The 20552-nt window shown below is 47.3% G+C and overlaps 1 pseudogene; it reads left to right on the top strand.

Moving 5' to 3' along the window:
* Positions 1 to 453: 453 nt before the first annotated feature.
* LOC114155957 (ephrin type-A receptor 7-like) lies at positions 454 to 20263 on the top strand (annotated as a pseudogene).
* The last annotated feature ends 289 nt before the right edge of the window (positions 20264 to 20552 follow it).

A 20552-nucleotide genomic window follows, 5' to 3' on the forward strand; every position in this document is an offset into this window, starting at 1 on the left:
TCCTGACGGAGTGTGTTTTCCTGACGGAGTGTGTTTCCTGACGGAGTGTGTTTCCTGACGGAGTGTGTGTTTCCTGACGGAGTGTGTTTCCTGACGGAGAGTGTGTTTCCTGACGGAGAGTGTGTTTCCTGACGGAGTGTGTGTTTCCTGACGGAGAGTGTGTTTCCTGACGGAGAGTGTGTTTCCTGACGGAGTGTGTGTTTCCTGACGGAGTGTGTTTCCTGACGGAGTGTGTTTCCTGACGGAGTGTGTTTTCCTGACGGAGTGTGTTTCCTGACGGAGTGTGTGTTTCCTGACGGAGTGTGTGTTTCCTGACGGAGTGTGTGTTTCCTGACGGAGTGTGTTTCCTGACGGAGTGTGTTTCCTGACGGAGTGTGTTTTCCTGACGGAGTGTGTTTCCTGACGGAGTGTGTGTTTCCTGACGGAGAGTGTGTTTCCTGACGGAGTGTGTGTTTCCTGACGGAGTGTGTTTTCTGTCCAGCTTGTCCGCCTGGATCCTACAAGATGTCGTCGCGGCAACAGGAGTGTTTTCCTTGTCCGGCCAACAGTGTGGCGGAGGAGGAAGGATCGGTGGTGTGTGTGTGTGAGGAAGATCACTTCAGGACTCCTCTGGACAGCCCCTCCACCCCCTGCACAAGTAATGACATCACCCACACACACCTACACACACACATTTCTATCTGTCATCTTTCTGCTTTTAACCAGTTTTCATTTCTGCTGATTCCATAAAGATCAGTTTATGGTTCACCCGTCCTTCACCCTGCATCTCCTCCTCCTCCTCCTCTTCCTCCTCTTCTTCCTCCTCCTCTTCCTCCTCTCATGTTTAATGTGAATAAATCTTTGATTTTCCTGGGAAGCATTCAGGAACGGCGGGACAGAAAGGAAAACGTTCTCACTGTTTCACCGTAATGTTGAACTCATGGATGATCTGAACTGAAACACAATCAGGTTTTTATCACCATGACGACGGTACGGGAACAAAGCAGGGACAAACTCGCCAAAGTTCCCTGGAAACCAGGAAGAAATTCTGGTTCAGCAGCAGCAAAGTGATAAACAATGAAATCAGACTTATACAAAATACAACATAAAATATATAAAAAATAAAATATTGTACAGAAACATTTCAGTGTTAAAAAGGAGCAAACAGCCGGGAAAAATCTAAATGTATCTGAGTATTAAAAGATTAAAACACAATAAACTATTTATAATAAATGACAATAAAATCTGCTGATAACTGTTCAATACCAGCAGGGTGTGAATACTTATTGATCAGGAAGGATCTGTGGAAACGCTGCAGGATTCAACAGTCTGTCTCCAGCCGCGTTTCCTTTCACTTTAAAATGCCTGAATTGAAATTATGAAAATGAATTTGCTAAATGGAAACAGGCCAATTTCACACGTTTCTGATCAATTTTCTGGTTTTGGTTTGGAAATGGAAATAAATTTATTTCACAAAACTGCAATAAAACCACGAGTCACATGATCAGCAGCCAAACACTGCTGAAGAAAACATGAAAACTATTTTTGTTTTTGTTTTTTTGCATAATTGAGGAAATATTTTAAATTTTTTCCATCAAAGTTTTTAATGTAATTTTTCTAAATGAGGATAAAAATATAGATTTTGATCCCAGATTTTCCATCAGCTTGTAGATTTTTTCCTCCTATGCTAACATGCTAACTGGGATTCAAACCCACAACCTTCCTACTGCCAAGCTGCCATTTCAGATCCTCTTGACCTTTGACCCTCAGAGCATCACTGAGAATGTGTCCCTTTCTGTGTCACCGGCCCGTTTCGGACCGTCTGCTGGTTCTGGGAGCCGTTCTGACCCGATGCAGGGTTCTGGAGTAGCGGCGGGTCGGTGGGTCGGCGGGTCTGTGAGCCCTGGCGAGCTTTAATTACAGCATCGATCTCCTGATCCGGCCCAATGGATTCACAGCCGTCTAACGAGCGCATTAATTAAAGTATTGATCTGCTGGTTCTGACCGGGCCCAGACCGGGCTAATCCTGCTTCAGAGGGCGGAGAGGAGGTCCGAAACGTCTCTGCAGCAGAACCGCAGAGCCAAAGCAGATCAGAACCAGAACAAAAACACAAAATCTGAAGCAGATTATTCTAGAAGCCGGAGTTATTATTATGTTTTTATGGAGAGAAAATCATGACGTAAAATCATGGGGGTCTGTAAACATCAGGGTTAATCTGATTAATCGATTAATCTGATTAATCGATTAATCTGATTAAACAATTAATCTGATTAATCGATTACTGAAATCAAGGTCGATTTAGTGATCGATTAATCCTTGACGCGAGTATTTAACTGAAAGAACAACACTCAGAATGAAGTCAAAATTGTACAAATTTAAGATAAAAAAAGCAAAACATGTAAAATTAATGATAAAAAATAAAAGCTTTGTAATTCTAGTTGCAGTTTTAGTTCAAATTCATTTAAAAATCTTCTATTAATCACATTTTTCCATCCAGTTATTAATCACTTTGTTGATGTTCAGCTCAACTTTTGACATGTCGATTTTTTAGCTGCAGATTCATTTTTTATTTTTTACATAATTGGATACAAAAGGTGATGAAAGGCAGATTTTTACAGAATGTGAACCAGGAGATCTGAACAGATTCAGTGTTTAGACTTTTCATTGCTGCTCTGGGTGTGTTTCTGTCGGGACTCTGGGTTTCCCAGGAAACAATTAATAACTAAATTAGTTGATGATTAATACTGCAGATTAATTTCTGGTCCATCGTTAGTAAAAAAAAAACACACAAGCAGAAATGATTGAACCCAAACATTTCAATATTAGATATACATTTTTTAATTCTCATCAGTTCTAGTTTGATCTAAAGGGTTATAAAACAGGGTCTCTGTTATAAAAACATAAAATCTTTCTTACATATGTGCTTAAACTGTCTCCACGCTGTGACAGTTTGTGACCAGATCGATCTGCTTCACCTGCTCTGAGCCGCCGCCTGAAGAAATGCACCAAAAACAGCCAATCAAAGCCAGGAGGCGGGGCTTAGCGCTGCCAATCACTCAAAGCACTAATGGTGAAGAAACAAGTAACAGCTACAGGAAAACAGTTTATCATGCTAACTAGCCTAGCAAGGAGCAAGGAGAGAGGGAGCATACACTAGAGTGATTGACAGCACTGAGACTCTGTTTGGCTCCATGTTTTGTTTCATCCAATCATAGTTCATGTTTTCATGCTGGTCTCCCTGACCCGGTCTGACCCCGCAGGGCCGCCCTCCCCGCCCAGGAGCCTGCGCTTCTCCCTGCGACAGTCCTCCCTGGTCCCTGGACTGGGCCCCGCCCTCGGACTCCGGGGGCCGCGTGGACCTGACCTACAGCGTGGGCTGCCGGCGCTGCGGCCCGGCCCGCTGCGAGTCGTGCGGGCCCGGCGTGGGCTTCGTGCCGCAGCAGGTGGGGCTGACGGAGCGCACGGTGACGGTGGTCAACCTGCTGCCCAACACCAACTACACCTTCAGCGTGGAGGCGCTGAACGGCGTGTCGGACCTGCTGCCCAGCAAGAGCTTCTACACACAGGTCAACGTGTCCACCAGCCTGCCCCGTGAGTCCCGGTCCTACCAGAATCAGAACCAGATCAGAACCGGAACCTGAAAGCTGGATGCTGGATTGATTGTATCTGGTTCAGGCTGACACGATTAATCGGTTTAACTGCGATTAATCGATAATTGAAGTAATTATCGATAGAACTAATTTAATAATCGATTAATTGTTAACTTTATAGAGACTCAGAAACGCCGTTTGCTGAAAGAAGAAAACAGTTGGAGCAATAATGATGTAAAACTGTTAAAAAGATAAAAAAACCTTCTTAGTAAATCTGTTTTACCCAGAATGCCTTGGTGGCTGTTTTATTTCCTGCTAATCTATAACTGATTAATCACCAGATCAGCTTCACTCTGAGCAGAAGTTCACACTCTGATGTTCAGATAATCAATCGATCAATAAAAAAATGATTTATTTGTTTTTTTGTATTTTTCTATGTATTTCTAATGTTGTATAAAAAATATACAAAAAATGAAAAATCTGCAGAATGTGCCAATTTTTATCTGATTAATCATCAGATTAATTTATTAATCGATAGAATAAGTTGCAGCTATTCTGGTTGGACTGGTTCTGGTCGGGTTTCCATCTTGGTTCTGGTTCTTCAAGGCAGTAAAATGTTGATTCTCTTATTTAAAACAGGAACTTTGTTGTTTATTTTTATGTACTTTTAATATTAAAATTAGCTAAAATATTTTCATAAAGAATCTGCAGAATGTAAATTTTTGATGAGATTAATTATCAGAATAATAGATTTAATAAGCTAATAAATTAAATAATAATAAATTAAATAATAATAAATTAAATAATAATAAATTAAATAATGAAGTGAATTCAGACGGATTATTTCAGGACGTTTTCCTGACGATCCGTTTCTTCCCTCCTCTGTTTGGATCAACCAGTGATCAGCGGTTCTGGTTCTGGTTCTGTTGGAGACTCAGTGACCTTTATAAATACTGCAGGGGGGGTTTGGTGCTCTCACCTTCCTCTCTCCTCCTCATCATCGTTTTATTACTTCCCCTCTTTCTCTCTCTCTTTGCTCGCCCTTCAATTCCTTTTTTCTCTCTTAATAAACTCTCCATTCTTAGCGGATCGCTCCTCCTCCTCCTCCTCCTCCTCCTCCTCCTCCTCCTCCTCCTCCTCCTCCTCCTCCTCCTCCTCCTCCTCCTCCTCCTCCTCCTCCTCCTCCTGCTCCTCCTCTCTCCTCTTCCTCTCCTCTTCTCTTCCTCCTCCTCCTCCTCTCTCCTCCTCCTCTTCCTCTCCTCCTCTCTTCCTCCTCCTCCTCTCTCCTCTCCTCCTCCATCCTCTTCCTCTCCTCCTCTCTTCCTCCTCCTCTTCCGCTCCTCCTCTCTTCCTCCTCTTCTCCTCCTCTCTCCTCTCCTCCTCTTCCCTCCTCTTCCTCCTCCTCTCTTCCTCTTCCTCCTACTCCTCCTCTCTTCCTCCTCCTCTTCTCTCTCCTCCTCCTCTCTCCTCTCTCTCCGCCTCTCTTCCTCCTCTCTTCCTCTCCTCCTCCTCCTCTCCTCCTCTCCTCCTCCTTCTCCTCCTCTCCTACTAGCCGTCTCTCCTCTTCCTCTCTCCTCTTCCTCTCCTATAGCTCTCTCCTCTCCTCTTCCTCTCACTCCTCATTCCTCCCTCCTCCTCTCCTCCTCCTCTCTCCTCCTCCTTCCCTCTCTCCTCTCTTACCTCCTTCTCCTCCTCTCCTCCTCCTCCGCTTACCTCTCTGCCCCTCCTCTCTCCGCTTCCTCTCCTCCTCTCTTCCTCCTCCTCCTCTCCTCTCCTCCTCCTCTTCCTCTCTCCTCCTCCTCCTCTCTCCTCTTCCTCTCCTACTCCTCTTCCTCTCCTCCTCCTCCTCCTCTCCTCCTCCTCCTCCTCTTCTCCAGCTGAAAGCTGCAGGTTCATGTTTTCTCCTGAACGCTGTGATCTGCTGGTGTTGGTCTCCATCTGGGTTTCTGTTCTGGACGCCGTGACATTAAAGCGCCTAATTGAGCTGCACGCGCTCAGTAGAGGCTGTGGGGAGGTGAGGGGGGGTCTGCAGGTTTTATCAGGAGCTTCCAGGCCACCGGGGGAACAGCAGCTCCGTTCGGCCCAAAGCTCCAGGCGGCGCAGGATTAGAGACGCATGAGAGGCTGCTGCGGTGCTGCAGGTCACAGGCTCATCAAACTCTCACATTCCTGCGTTTATGTGCTTAAAACGGCTTCGGTAATAACATCCCGCCACAGGAACGCTCATGGAGCCACTCGGCCTAGAGAGCCGCAGCCTTTTACCCGAGGAGAGGAGAGCAGAGCATGCTGGGAGGACGGGGAGGCGGGGCGAGCATTTCCACTTCCTGAGAGATTACCCACGGCCAGGACCCACCAGCGGCCGCGCCGGGGCCGGAGGCCGCCGGGCTGCAGGGACGATGCTGGGAGGAGACGGGGTGAAGGACAAGATGCAAAGGGAAGAATACTGACACCTGGAAACACCTGGAAATACCTGGAAACACCTGGAAAACACTGGCTACTTTAGACCGCTCTCTGTAAACTGAAGGAAGTGACATCATCAGGCAGAGAACGTAAAATAAGATCAAAGATAAAATTTGAGCATACATTTCCCACAATGCAATGCAGCATCAGATTAGATGACATAAACATTTAGGTGTGTTTTGCTTTTCAGCCAGCAAAGAAAAATTACAGATAAAGTCCAAAAAATCATAAACAAACATCCATACGCCTCCCAGTCCTCCCAGTAAGTCATAAACCACCAGTTTGTTTGGTGTGATCTGCGATCACAAGGCAGCAGTCGGAGGTTAGCTACATTAGCTTTAGCTTTCCTTGTGACATTTTTTACGCTAATTCGTAATTGTGAGTTTATTGCAAATTTTTGAATTGTAGAAAAACATTTGGTGTGTGATGCTAACTCTCACCTGCAGGTGGCAGTGTTTTTATTTCTACCCAAAGTTGGAATATTGTTTATCTTGAATCTTAAAGAGCAGTGGAAAAATCTGGAGATCATCTGTCATTTTGACAGATTGCAGTTCAGACTCCTGGCCACTGGGTTGGAGACACGCAGACATTTTCAACTTTTCGCAGAGTAAGGTAGCTAAATGAATCAAACGCTTTCCTTCTGACCGCTTCAGTTTGTTCCCTGATTTCTAAACTTTGAATCCAGTTCAAAATTAAAACCTAGAGACATTTGATTAAGCTCAAATAGGTGAACAGTTCAGGAGAATTGATTCTTTTTGTCCATATCCACGATTTGAAAAAGGTTTAATGAGAAAAAATGTCCTAAAGTCACAAAACCAGGAACTTTGATCGCAAAAATCTGAAAATCCTGTCTGGACAGTTTAGCTGCAGGTTGTTTGGTTCAGCTGATCAGCATCAGAGGGCAGCTGGTACCGACATCCGGCCCACAATGGATGTGATCAGAACCACCAGCTGAGGATCAGGAGATCTGAAAGGCGTTTCTGCCTCTTCCTCTTCTTCCTCCTCTTCCTCTGCCTCTTCCTCTGCCCCTGCCGCTCGGATCCCTAATTAGAAGTGATGGGAATGTGAAGCCTCAGCAGGCACCAAATGAATAGAGTCATCAGGCGACTGCAGCCCAGCCTTCGTCACCCAGTGATGGGAGATTTAATTGCAAACCTCTCGGCTGTAATTGGAGGCTATGAAGAGAAGTCAGCGTTCTGCTCCGGGTTGTTCTGGGAGGAGCTCCGGCTTTCATGACTCTCTGACTCAAAGTTATTCTCCTAATCAGAGATTCAAGCTTTAAGGTTCTGCTTGGTTCCTGCTGGATCCGGCAGGTGGAGACGCTCATCGTCCTGCAGAGACACGAGAGAGAAACTCGGCCTCTGAATCGCTGTGATGTGTTTATGCTGCTCTGAGGACACACACACCTCCACACACACCTCCACACACACACACACACACACACCTCCACACACACCTACACACACACACACACCTCCACACACACACCTCCACCCCCACACACACCTCCACACACACACACACACACACACACACACACACACACACACACACCTCCACAGGTTCAGCAGGACTGGAGCGGATCGTGTTGGTAGAACAGGAGGAGATGAAACTGAACCTTCTGGATCACAGTTCTGTTCAGATGATGGTTCTGATCCGACCGAGAGCTGAGCCCAGAGTCAGAGTGACGACCTCGTTTAGACCAATAGGAACCCAGAGATTTGTTAAAGAGACGGTATTGTGTGTGTTGCAGTATTTTTATTACACAATCCAGTAACTATGGTACTGAAATTGAAGCTGTGGGGAGGCGGAGCATTGGGTCTACAGAAAGTGGCGGAGCTTTGGGGGGGAGGCGGAGCTTTGGGTCTACAGAAAGAGGCGGAGCTTTGGGGGGAGGCGGAGCTCTGGGTCTACAGAAAGAGGCGGAGCTTTGGGGGGGAGGCGGAGCTTTGGGTCTACAGAAAGAGGCGGAGCTTTGGGGGGGAGGCGGAGCTTTGGGTCTACAGAAAGAGGCGGAGCTTTGGGGGGAGGCGGAGCTCTGGGTCTACAGAAAGAGGCGGAGCTTTGGGGGGGAGGCGGAGCTTTGGGTCTACAGAAAGAGGCGGAGCTTTGGGGGGGAGGCGGAGCTTTGGGTCTACAGAAAGAGGCGGAGCTTGTGGGTTGCAGTTCTGAGAGCAGCCAGTTGCGTCGCCATCAGTAATCCGGTTGTTTCCTGGGAGCTCCGTCATTAGCAGCTCGTTTAGCTTTGTTCAGAACATTCTGGCTGCTGTGATGGACCGGGCCGGGACACTAGAACCTCACAGGAGAGATCACAGCAGAACCTCACAGGTACTCTGGGCCCAGCTGGCGGTTCTGATCCACTCCTCTTCCTCTGCAGCTCCGTCTCTGATCAGCGAGCTGCGAGCGGAGAAGATCGAGGAGAAGAGCGTCACGCTGGTGTGGAGGGAACCGCCGAACCCAAACAGCAGCCGCACCGAGTACGAGGTCAAGTACTACGAGAAGGTAACCGACCCGAACTGAACCTCTGGACCCGACCGGAACCGAACTGAACTTCTGTATTAAAAGATACAAAAAAATCAGTTCTGTCCCTCCACCATGTCCTCATGCTGTCCCTCCACCATGTCCTCATGCTGTCCCTCCATCATGTCCTCATGCTGTCCCTCCATCATGTCCTCATGCTGTCCCTCCATCATGTCCTCATGCTGTCCCTCCATCATGTCCTCATGCTGTCCCCTGTCCCTTCAGGACCAGAAGGACCAGAGTTATTCCACGGTGAAGACGGCCGCCACTCGGATCATCGTCAACAACCTGAAACCTGGAACCACTTACGTCTTTCTCATCCGTCCCTTCTTGACTCCGGCTCCGTCCTCGTCCTTGTCTTCTTCTGCTCTCTCATCGACCTCTTCTACTTCTGCCTCCTCTTCCTCGTCTTCATCCTCCTCTTCCTCTTCCACTCCTCCTCCCATCGACTACGGAGCGTTCAGCACGCCGCTGGAGCTGCAGACTCTGGGCGAGTGTGAGTCCTCATGTTCTACTCAGCCAAAATCAAAACGTACGTTATTAAAAAGGTTTTACAGAAAGCAGCAGCATGGAGACCTAACAACCCGGCACCACACAGAGGGATTTAAAGCTCAGTGTCCTGAAAAACTGTCCTGTAAACTAAAACTCCAGTTCTGACCAGCATTATTACTCTGATGCCCATTGATCGGCCCGTCTATAAAGCCCGGCTTTCAGATGTGTTACAATCGTGGGGCTGGATCGATCAATCGGATTGTTCATGACTAATTGATTATTGATATTTATGTTTTTAGAAATTGTCTGGAAGACAACTTTAAGCTGTGTTTGACTCCAGCAGAGAGCGTGGTTTGACTGGTTCTGTTCTGACTGGTTCTGCTGGTTCTAGTAGCCCTGGCGTCCAGCGAACAGAACCCAGTGGTGATCATCGTCATCGTGTCGGTGGCTGCACTCATCATGCTGCTGTCCATGGGGGCGGGGCTTCTCCTCTGGAGGAGGTAGGCTCAACAGATCCCCATCCGTCCAACCGTCCGTCCATCCATCCATCCATCCATCCGTCCATCCATCCATCCATCCATCCATCCATCCATCCATCCATCCTACCCTAACCCCCCAATGTCAGGTGGGCGGGGCTAAGGTCCTACATTGGGTTAATCCATCCAACTGTCCATCCATCCATCCGTTTTGCTGCAGAGAAGCAGAAATAATCCTCCTGTAAATAATTTCTGTAATAATAAGATTCTCCAGAACCAAAACTGTTAAAACGTAACTAAAACCCAGATAAACTGTCTAAATTAGTCCTTTAAGGCGCCATCTTTATGTTTCTGTGCAAACTCTGATGTTTTTGTGTAAATTAGTTTAATTTGTCCTAAAGCCGTCTCAGTGTTGCCCTCTGTAGGTTGAACGCTGGTACTGCAGTGGATTTTTTCTATTGGTTCCGATGGGATGATGTTGATGTCACACCCAGATATAAACCATCTCACTCAGCCGTGCCCCCTGGTGGCAGTGAGGATAGCTAGCGTTGCTAGCATCGATCGATAGCGTTTCTTTGGTTATTGTGATTAATTAGCGGTATGGACCCCAGTGGAACCGTGTCTCCTCCGCTCCGACGGTTTTGATGCCGGACGATCTGTATTTCACACGTCACAATAAAAGTCTCCAATAACGCAGAAAAAAGTTCTTAGTAAACCAGGATTTGTCATTAGTTGCGTTTTTTTTGAAGAAAGTCACCAGTTGGGCCTGAAGAGTCACTTCTCCCATCCTGACCACGCCCCACTTAACCCCTTCACTCCTCTACATATTTGACCACGCCCCCCAACGTCAGGTGGGCGGGGCTAAGGTCCTACATTGGGTTAATTTGTCTTTAGGAGCAGCAGATGGGCTGTTGTGGTCAAACGAAGGATCTGCTTCGTTTCTGATGATGTAATCAGCTGGTTGCTAAATGAGCTCCTCTGATTGGTCAGAACTGAACGCTGCTTCCATCATCCACAGCGAAGTGAGTTCACCCTGCAGGCTGGGAAGCTTTTCTTTTTCCATAAATCATTCTTTAAATGAACCTTTCTGCCTCATCCTCCCATCATACAATCTGTCATCGCAGAACAATAATTAGATTGAAAGTTTAAAGCCGAGTAAAAACATCCTTTCTCCTGCGGCGACTCAATTCTACATAAAACTTTCTCCACATTAACATAAAACACAGGATTAGTCACAGATTACACAGCCCACGTTTAAAAATGAGATTTAATAAAAATAAGAGTTTAGAGCTCTTTTAAAAGAAAATTTACTTTTTAAACCTCGAAAGGTTTTAGGTAATTTATTCCATTCGTAAATATGGCCACTGCGGCGGTCTGTTTACAGCGGTAAAGATGGCCGCCGTAGCGCTCTGTTTACGGTGGTAAAGATGGCTGCCGTAGCGCTCTGTTTACGGTGGTAAAGATGGCTGCCTAGGCGGTAAAGATGGCCGCCGTCTCTGGATGGATTGTAAAGTTGCTGAGAGCAGATGGTCAGCAGATGATGGAAGCTGATAGAAAACTAACTGCTAACAGCTACGGCCTTTAGTGGAGCTGCAGCCGCTGACCCGGTTCTGACCCGGTTCTGTTTGGATGTGCAGTCGGACCAGGACTGGTGGGGTCGGGACGTGATGCGTTCACTGATTTCTTTCAGCTGTTCATATTTATCAGACGTCGTTTCCGTCCAGATTTACCGTCTGCTGCAGAATTACGACGCATTTCTCACACTGATGACAAACATCAGATAAAATGTGATGTGACCGTTTGAAAACTATCGGATACGATGTTGTAGTTCCACAAATGGAAGCGGGACAGACTGGATTTCTTCCTTTGGATGAAAAGATCGGAACGGGCCGATCAGACCGCTGAGAAGAAGTTGGATTCGTCGCCTGGTGGGTGAATTCATGTGAGCTGAGGAGAGGAAGAGCAGCGGACGCATCCGGGTGATGCAGAAGTCCTGAAAACTGGGTGAAGTTTGAGAGAAAGGAGACACACAGCAGGTCTCTGACACACACACACACACACACACACACACACACACACACACACACACACACACACACACTGAGCATCGGAGCTTGACTGAGTCGGATCGATCCGGAGTTTTGGAGCGTTGCTCCATCCCTCTTCAGGAAGCTCAGGCTTGGCTGGTCAGGGATTGTTTTTCTGTTCACTGACCACAACTAGCTGTGTGTGTGTGTGTGTGTGTGTGTGTGTGTGTTTGAGGAGCTGAAGGAAAAACAAAGAAGCAGGATATTAAAGTTGAGGTTCTGTGATGGAAACTGGACCGGACCAGCAGATTGCAGGGAGCAGCTGAGGTCAGAACCGTCAGGAGGATCAGCTGATCTCTGATGATCTCAGCTGGATCACATCAACCTGCAGGACAAATCGCTGCGGCTGGACAGACGCTGGTGGAGCCAGAAGGAAAAGTTTCCAGCTGCTTGAATTCATCGTTAGAAAATCAGATCTGAAATTCTGAAGGAAACTAAAGCTGAATTTTCTGTTTCGCTCATTTGGTCTCATTCATTTTATTCCTGATTTTTTCTGTTGAACTGCTTTTGTTCCAAAACACAGAGATACAAACTGTGGGACATTCAGGCTCCATTGTTCACACTAAGCCCTGTTCAGTCCATTGTAACTCCAGTCCGTTTAGAAAGTCCGGTTCGGTTGGTGAGGTGTGAACGCTAGTTGACCTCTGACCTCTGGTCCTCCAAATCTCATTCTGAGTTCAGTTGAAATAAACTCTGGTTCAGTTTGAATGGGAACACTAAGCGGACCGGAGACCGCTCCAAAAGCAGGAAGTGGACTACAATGCAGGGCATTCTGGGTAAATACAACCACAGCTAACATGTTAGCCTAGCGCTAGCAGCAGAAATGGTTCCTGGTCTTTAGCCAAAGACTAAAGAGAAATCCTCCAACACTAAAACCTGATGCTACGCCCCCTGCTGGTCTGGAGGATTTCCGTTTGGTGGCGCCAGTTTGCAGCATTTCAGACATTTTGTGGTTGAAGCATTTTTTTTATGTGCAGCGTTTTTCTGTTAGATTTTTTTGTTTTGGAGTTTTACATTCTTCTTGTTTTTTCAGCTCATTCCTCCGTTTTTTAGCCACCGCAGGTCATGACCTCCATCTGGTTTCTGCAGAACGATCATAAACTGAGTTTAACGACACAGCAGCATCCATAATCCATAATCACCTCCTCATTCACATCGTTTGTGTTGTTCAGATTATAAATCTGTGGGCCAGAATGAAATGTTCTGGAGGTTTAATCCAGGTTCTCCCCTCAGAGCCGGTTCTTCGGCTCTAATTAATCTGTGGTTCTGACCCGTGGTTCTGTGGTTCTGACCCGTGGTTCTGTTGTCTCTCTCTGCAGACAGTGCGGCTACAGCAAAGCCTCCCAGGAGGGAGACGAGGAGCTCTACTTCCAGTGTGAGTCCTGAATCAGAGCCGATGTTTCGGATCAAACTAACGTTAACGTCAGAGACGCATCGGATCGGCAGGATCGACCTCTGGAAGGTCAAACTGCAGGTTCCCAGTCAGATTCAAGTCCAGACTTTCACTTGTCAAGTATTTTATTCTAGATTCTGGTGCAAGTATCTTATTACATTTGAAATGAGACAAAATGACCTTAACAATAAAATTTCAGCTTGTTTTCGGTCAGTAGTTACTGAGTATTAAAGGGGCGGTGTCGTAAAATCGAGTCTTTAGAAAAACATGAAGCCTCCTCTCTGTAGCTGATTAGATTCTCTGCAGAGTTTCCAGACAGAAAGAAATGATGAGAGTCTGGTTCTGGTTCTGATTGGATCATAGCGCCTCATGCTGAACAATCAGAGCCGCTCTTTGTGTTCTACTGATGGAGCGAGGCGGCGCCAGGGATCACCTGTTCACTTCCTGTCAACGATGTGTGTTTCCTGTCTCAGTTCCTCTGACCCGGTTCTGTTTAACCAGCTCTGGGCTTCTCTGTGATCCAGTTAAGATCCCGACACGGCGGACCTACATCGACCCGGAGACGTGTGAAGACCTGCTGCAGGCCGTCCACGCCTTCGCCAAGGAGCTGGACAACCAGAGCATCAAGATAGAGAGGATCGTCCACACAGGTACCGAGTTCTGGCTGACTGGACCAGAATCTGACCGGATCTGATCCGACTCCACAGATAGAACCGCACCGCTCCGTTAGCTTGTTACGGCTTGTAGAGCCAAGAGGGGAAACTGTGGATTCATCTTTCAGAGTCACGTTGTCTTCATTAGTAACGTCAGTTTCAGCCTGCTGACGAAACATTTAGTTTGTAAATGTTGACACTGAAGCTAAATATTTAGTTTCAAATTAAAGATTTAGCTCAGAGTATTTAGCTTGTAAACTAAATGCTTAGTATGCAAGCTACATATTTATCTAACCAAATATTTACTTTAGAGCTAAATATTAAATTTAAGCTAAATATTTAGTAGGTAAGCTAAACTCTTAGCACTGAGCTAGCTAAATATTTACACAAACTGCATATTTACTTTTCTAACTAAATATTTAGTTTGAAACTGACATTTATAAATCTGTGAACAACCTCAAAGTTTAGTACAGTGAAGATCGAATCATAAAAGTGCCGTGTTTCTGTTAAAGCTCTTCATTATTTCTGCGTTATGTTTTCACCTGAACCATAACGCGAAGCCGCTGCTGCCTCTGACCTCAAGGTGGCGCTGTCCATTTCCTCCCATTAACCCTGAAGTTTATCAGATCGATTCCTGGTAATAAATCTGTGTTTTCCCTCATAGCCGTGTGGAAAACGCTGAGCTGAAGCTGTGCCTCTGCGCCGTGTCGCCCCCTGCAGGTGACTTTGGGGAGGTGTGCCGCGGCTGCCTGAAGCTGCCCAGTAAGCGCGAGCTGCCGGTCGCCATCCGGACGCTGCGGGCCGGCTGCTCCGACAAGCAGCGCCGCTCCTTCCTGAGCGAGGCCGGCATCCTGGGCCAGTTCGACCACGCCAACATCATCCGGCTGGAGGGCGTCATCACCACCGGTGAGCCGGGGTCAGGGGTCGGCTCTGTGGGGGCAGGGGAGGGGGATGGGGGGGCAGAGGAGCTGCAAATAGCAGCAGCTGCAGATGTGGAGGATCCAGTAATTGGTGCTTCAGAAGCAGCAGGAGCTGAGATGCTCTTCAGTCCCTCCCACCGCCTCTCTCTCACACACACACGCACGCACACACACACACACACGCACGCACACACACACACACACACACACAGCCCTCCACCTGCCTCCCTCCCCCGAAACACCTGCTCTCTCTCTCTCCTGCTCGCCCACACCCTCTTGTTGTCAGACGACAAAATCTCCTGTTTTCCATCACTGAAGCCCCAACGCTCCAGTTCCTCTGATTGGACCAGATCAGTTCTCTGAATCAGTTCTCTGAATCAGTTCTCTGGTTCAGTTCTTTAGTTCAGTTCTCTGGATCAGTTCTTTAGTTCAGTTCTCTGAATCAGTTCTCTGGATCAGTTCTCCGGTCCGAGCCTGGAACACGGATCCATGTAGAACTCCAGCTGCAGGAACCAGCTGCACCTCTGGATCGTCTGAGTCTGGAGGCTTAACTATGGAGGACTGATCCTGCCAAAACTGCCATTAGATGTAGAAATAAATAAATAAATGTGTGTGTGTGTGATGTTGATGTTGGAGATGAACACTAATTCAATCAGGCAAAACATTATGACCACTTTCAGGGGAATAACACTGGTTCTTTTCATCATGGCCGCCGTCAGTCGGTCCGGCAGGAAGTCAACGTTTTCTGGTGCCGATTCATTCTGTCTAGAAAAGTTTCTGTTTCTGCAGGATAAAGATGAATCAGTTTGTTTCTGCTCTCATCTCCTCCTGCTGGGTTCCTGAACCCGACCTCTGAGTTTAACCCAGCAGAACCAACTGGACCCGTTTCTCTCTGTGTCTTCAGGAAACACGATGATGATCGTGGAGGAGAGCATGACCAACGGAGCCATGGACTCCTTCCTCAGGGTACGGCTCCACACTCGCTCATGTTTTTGCCCTCACGACCTTGATGACTTTGATGACCTTGACGAAGGAGCTTTGAGCTAGCTAACGCCGCCTGGTGTCTCCTCAGAAACACGAAGGCCAGCTGAGCGTCATGCAGCTGATGGACATGCTGACCGGAGTGGCTTCAGGGATGAAATATCTTACTGAGATGGGATTCGTTCACAAACGGCTGGCAGCGCACAAGGTGAGGCGGGAGGAGGTCACTTCCTGTCTCCAACAGGAAGTTAGCTTCAACAAGGTTTCAAAGAAAGAATCAAAATATATGAACTTTAGAGAACATTAAACCATAAACATTCATGTAGAACTCTAACATGTGGCAAACATCTAATGTGCTACTGGCACAGCTAACGTTTCAATTAGCAATTTTATTAACATTTAGCGCAATTAGCTTCCCCTAAATAAAATTTCTAATTCTAAACTGCTAATTTACTTTTCTGTTTTTCAGCTAATGTTTATTATTAATGGTTTATGATTAGCTATGCTAACTATTTATCTAGCATTTTAGCTGTTTAGCTTGCATGCTAGCTGTTTAGCTAGTGTGTTAGCTGTTTATCTTGTGTGTTAGCTGTTCAGCTAGCGTGCTAGCCAGTGGTTGTGTCTGTAGAGGCAGAATAACCTCAGATCTGTCATCGGGTTCCTCTCAGGTTCTGGTGAACTCCAACCTGACCTGCAAGGTGTCGGGCTTCAGGCCGCTTCAGGAGGAAAAGATCGACTCCATCTACACCACGCTGGTGAGAGGCGGAGCTTCACTGCAGCTGGCTCTGAGCGCTGACCCCTGATCTTTACACCCCGTTTGTTCTCCCTGCAGCACGGAGGGAAGAGCGTGGTTCTGTGGACCGCCCCGGAGGCCATCCAGTACCGCCGCTTCTCCTCGGCCTCCGACGTCTGGAGCTTCGGCATCGTCATGTGGGAGGTCATGTCCTACGGAGAGAGGCCCTACTGGGACATGGGCACCCAGGATGTGAGTCGGTTCCCCTCCCCAACCCGCTGCTGTTTCCTGACCCAAATGGAGTCTGAGCCTCTCCAGCTGCGTGACTAATCCTGCTTCCCTTAAGGACACTCGGACCGCCTCGGTACCGACCCCGATTCTCCTCTTCTCTCTCTAAAGAGCTGAAAACCTTCAGCTTCCCCAGCTGAACCAGAACCAGAACCTTTAATGCAGCTGAACCAGAACCAGGAAGCAGTTCTTTCTCTGCTGCAGACGGACATGCAGCAGATCCGGTCCGGAGTCACAGTCTGGAGTTTTATTTTTGGGTTTTTATTGTTTTTGTTTTGGGTTTTTATGGTTTATGGTTTTCATTTTGGGGTTTCTTGGTCGGTGGAGCAGAACGGTTTCGGCTCCACAGGAAAACCCTGCAGATTTTTCCGCTGCTGCGTTTCCCAGAGTTCACTGCAAAAACACAAAATCTTACCAAGTAATTTTGATTTAGTTTCTAGAGATTCAAATGTCCTTGAAATCAGACAAAACTAACCTTCCAGTAACTTTTCAGCAGGATGTCGTAGTTTGTTTTCAGTCAATAATTCCTTATTAATGTTGATGAAAAGTGTTGGGTGTGATTTTGTGGTTTTGCAGTGTTCAGAGTTAATATGCATGAGTTGCTGCGCAGCATCAGGCTCCTCCTCTGACCTTCCTGCTGACCTTTGGTGAAGTTTCCTCTCAGTCGCCGTTCGATGATCAAACTTTCCAATTGAGAGGTGAAAGGTGAAGCTTGTAGAGCAGCAGAGATATTAATCCACTTTAAATGGAGACATTATATCATAAGCGGGTTTCTGCTGGACCCGTCCGCCTGCGATCCGCCGTGGCCTTTCCCCGGCGCCGCTGATTAAATGGAAATGTCAGGAGCTGAGGAGCGTTTTATGAAAGCTCAGATGGAGGGTTTATGAAATGATGCTGCTGATCGTTTGTTTACTGCAGCAGAGGAGGAACCAGGGCTGCAGCTACGCAGGGGCAGGAGGGGCCACCGGCCCCGAACTCATGTCCTTCACTCAGATTTATTAAAAATAATCACTGAAGCCTGTTTGCAGATAAATAGATATTAATTCACCTGAAATATATAACTTGTAAATACAATGTTGGGTCCAGCAATTAATGGTGATTAGTTAACAATTATTTCAATAACCTATTAAACTAGTAATTGATTAATTAGAGGCTCTAACAAAGAGCAACACAATCACAGCAGCAATGAAGCCGAAACTCAAACAGTTTTTTACATTTTGAATAAATGTAAAAAGGAATGTAAAATAAAAGGAATTATTGACTGAAAACAAACTACGACATCCTGCTGAAAAGTTACTGTTCGTTTTAACCCAGAACTAGTTTCAGCTTCATCTGGTTCAGATCGGATCTTTGTGGTTCTCCTCATGTTCCCATCAGAACTCAGAGCTTTTCCACCTGAGCTCAAAAAGGAAGAAATCCAGACGGTATTTTGGGTTTTAAAGGTTCTGGTTCTGTTCGCCAGCCAGCAGGAGGAAATGAAACTGATAACAGAAACTAAAACGTTGAGATATTCCCAATGGGAGGCTGCTGGTTGGTCCAGGAGCAGCAGGTGTCCGGTCCGGTCCGGTCCGGTCTGGTCCGGTTAGCAGCCGGTTCTGGAGAAACTGCTGGCATTAGGAAGAGGAAACTGGAAGCTCAGTCCCAGGAGTTATTAATGACCCCCAAGATGTTTTCTGTAAACAAAGGTTAGAGGTCATTTAATAAAGTTTTTAAGTAGGACAACACACACACACACACACACACAGCTCTGCTGTCCCTCACGTATGAAGCTAATTATAGATGAAGTGGTGGAGAATTTCTCACCTGACTTCCTGTGTGTGTGTGTGTGTGTGTGTGTGTGTGTGTGTGTGTGTGTGTGTGTGTGTGTGTGCAGGTCATAAAGGCCATTGAGGACGGCTTCAGGCTGCCGGCTCCGGTCAACTGCCCCCCCCACCTGCACCAGCTGATGCTGGACTGCTGGCAGAAGGAGCGGGCGGAGCGGCCCGGCTTCAGCCAGATCCACTCGGCGCTCAGTAAGAGCGTCCGCTCTCCGGACGGCATCGGCTCGTCCACGCTGGCGCGCAGGTTGGGACGCGGCGGCGGCGGCGGCGGCTCGCCAGAGGCTGCCGGGCTGATTTCTAATGTTTCCGTCGTTTTGCTCCCGCAGGACGCTGAGCTCGTCCATCTCCCTGGCCGAGCGGCCGCTGCCCTCCTTCCCGTCCTTCAGCTCGGTGGGAGAGTGGCTGGACGCCGTGGACATGAGCCGCTACAAGGACAACTTCACCGCTGCAGGATACTGCTACCTGGAGTCTGTGGCTCGCATGACCGTACAGTGAGTGGCTTCAGTAACACCTGAGGGATGCTACGGCACGCTGTAGGGACAAAATTAGGAATATGGTGCCACCAGCGGAATCTACTGTCATCCATTCTAAAGAAAGCTACTGGTCTAGCTAGCATTAGCATTGGAGAGGCTAACGAGTAGCATTCTACTTCCTCTAGTAGCCATTAGCAGAGGAAGAGAATGTTTGCTGGGTTTTTTTAGTCATCCAGCATCAACTGCATTAGCCTTCAATAGCCTAGCATTAGCATTGGAAAGCTTAAAGTTAGCCTATGGGAGGCTGATGTTAGGATTGATGTGATGTGATGGTGTTAGGAAGTAGCCAATCCAGTGGCTACATTATTCCCAGCATGCTAGTCCTTAGCCTCTCCAAAGCTAACAGTAGCTAGTAGTTTCCTTCTCAGCGAAGCCAGCTGATCTTTGATTAGGTCTTAGAATGGATGTAACCTCCCGCTGCATGGAAGTAGCCGCCGCCTGGTGTGTGATAGTCTTAGTTTAGTCACTAATGGCGCGCCGTAGGCCGTAGCTTCTGAGTGTCTGTGTCTCTGCAGAGACGTGCTGAGCCTGGGCGTCACCTCCCTGGACCACCAGAAGCTGATCCTGGCCGCCATCCAGACGCTGCGGGCGCAGGTGATCCAGATGCACGGCCGGGGGGTCCAGGTCTGACCGGGGGGTCCAGGTCTGACCGGGACTCACCTGGCTGCGGCTGCGGCGCCTCACACAGGTGTGCAGGAGGAGACGAGCGGGGAGCGTCCGCCCTGGAGGACAGGCCAGCGGACGCTTGACTCCTCTTCCATTCCTTCATCCCTTCTTCCTGTTTTCAAGAGGAGGTGAGTGGCGCGACCCAAGGACCCCAAAGGAGTGATGTCATGTGACCTTTGTGACCTCTGCCGCTCCCTCTGGCCAATCAGAGCCCCGGACGGACAGGTTTGGTGGAATGTCCCTTTATGACAAACCTTGGCAGAAGGACTCGTGTTTCCACGTTGATCTGACCGACCAACTGGAGCGGGCCTTGTGGGCGGGGCTTCAGTGGTGGCCCAATCAGAAACAGACGCTGGAAAATGTTGAAACTGTCGGGTTTTTCTTCTCCTTGGTGCTTTTTCCTGGTTTTCTTTGTGCTGGACGTCATTTCAGTAACAGTCCTCATGTTTCTGTGTTTACAGGTTCAGCTCAAAAAACTGGAATATCAGAAAAAATTCCGTTTTTTCTGTCAGATTTCAGAAACTTCTTGTAATTCTGATGATTAAACCTCAGAGAAGGAAAAGCCAAAGTTGGATCTGAACATTGAGAAGTGGTGGCGTGACACCAAGACGCTGAAGGAGCTCGTTGTTCAGAGTTCTGTATCCAAGCATATTAACGGAAGATTGAGTGGAAGGAAAAAGTGTGGTAGGAAAAGATGCCGCAGCAACAGGGAGAATCTGGAGGAACTGAGAGAAAAAAGACAAAAATGTTTCCCAGAATTCTGATATTTCTGCTTAAAATATCATCTTATTGATCTCATGTAATATTCTAATTTTCTGAGAGACAAAATTTTGGGTTTTTAATACTTTATTTATCTATTTATTTTAATATTCAGATTTTCTGTGACAATTTTTTGTCTCCTATTTATTTCATTTTATTTGATTTTCTTGTTATGATTTTCTGACACTGAATTTCAGGTTTT

This window comes from Xiphophorus couchianus, chromosome 13, assembly GCF_001444195.1.
Source record: "Xiphophorus couchianus chromosome 13, X_couchianus-1.0, whole genome shotgun sequence".
Classification (NCBI taxonomy): domain Eukaryota; kingdom Metazoa; phylum Chordata; class Actinopteri; order Cyprinodontiformes; family Poeciliidae; genus Xiphophorus; species Xiphophorus couchianus.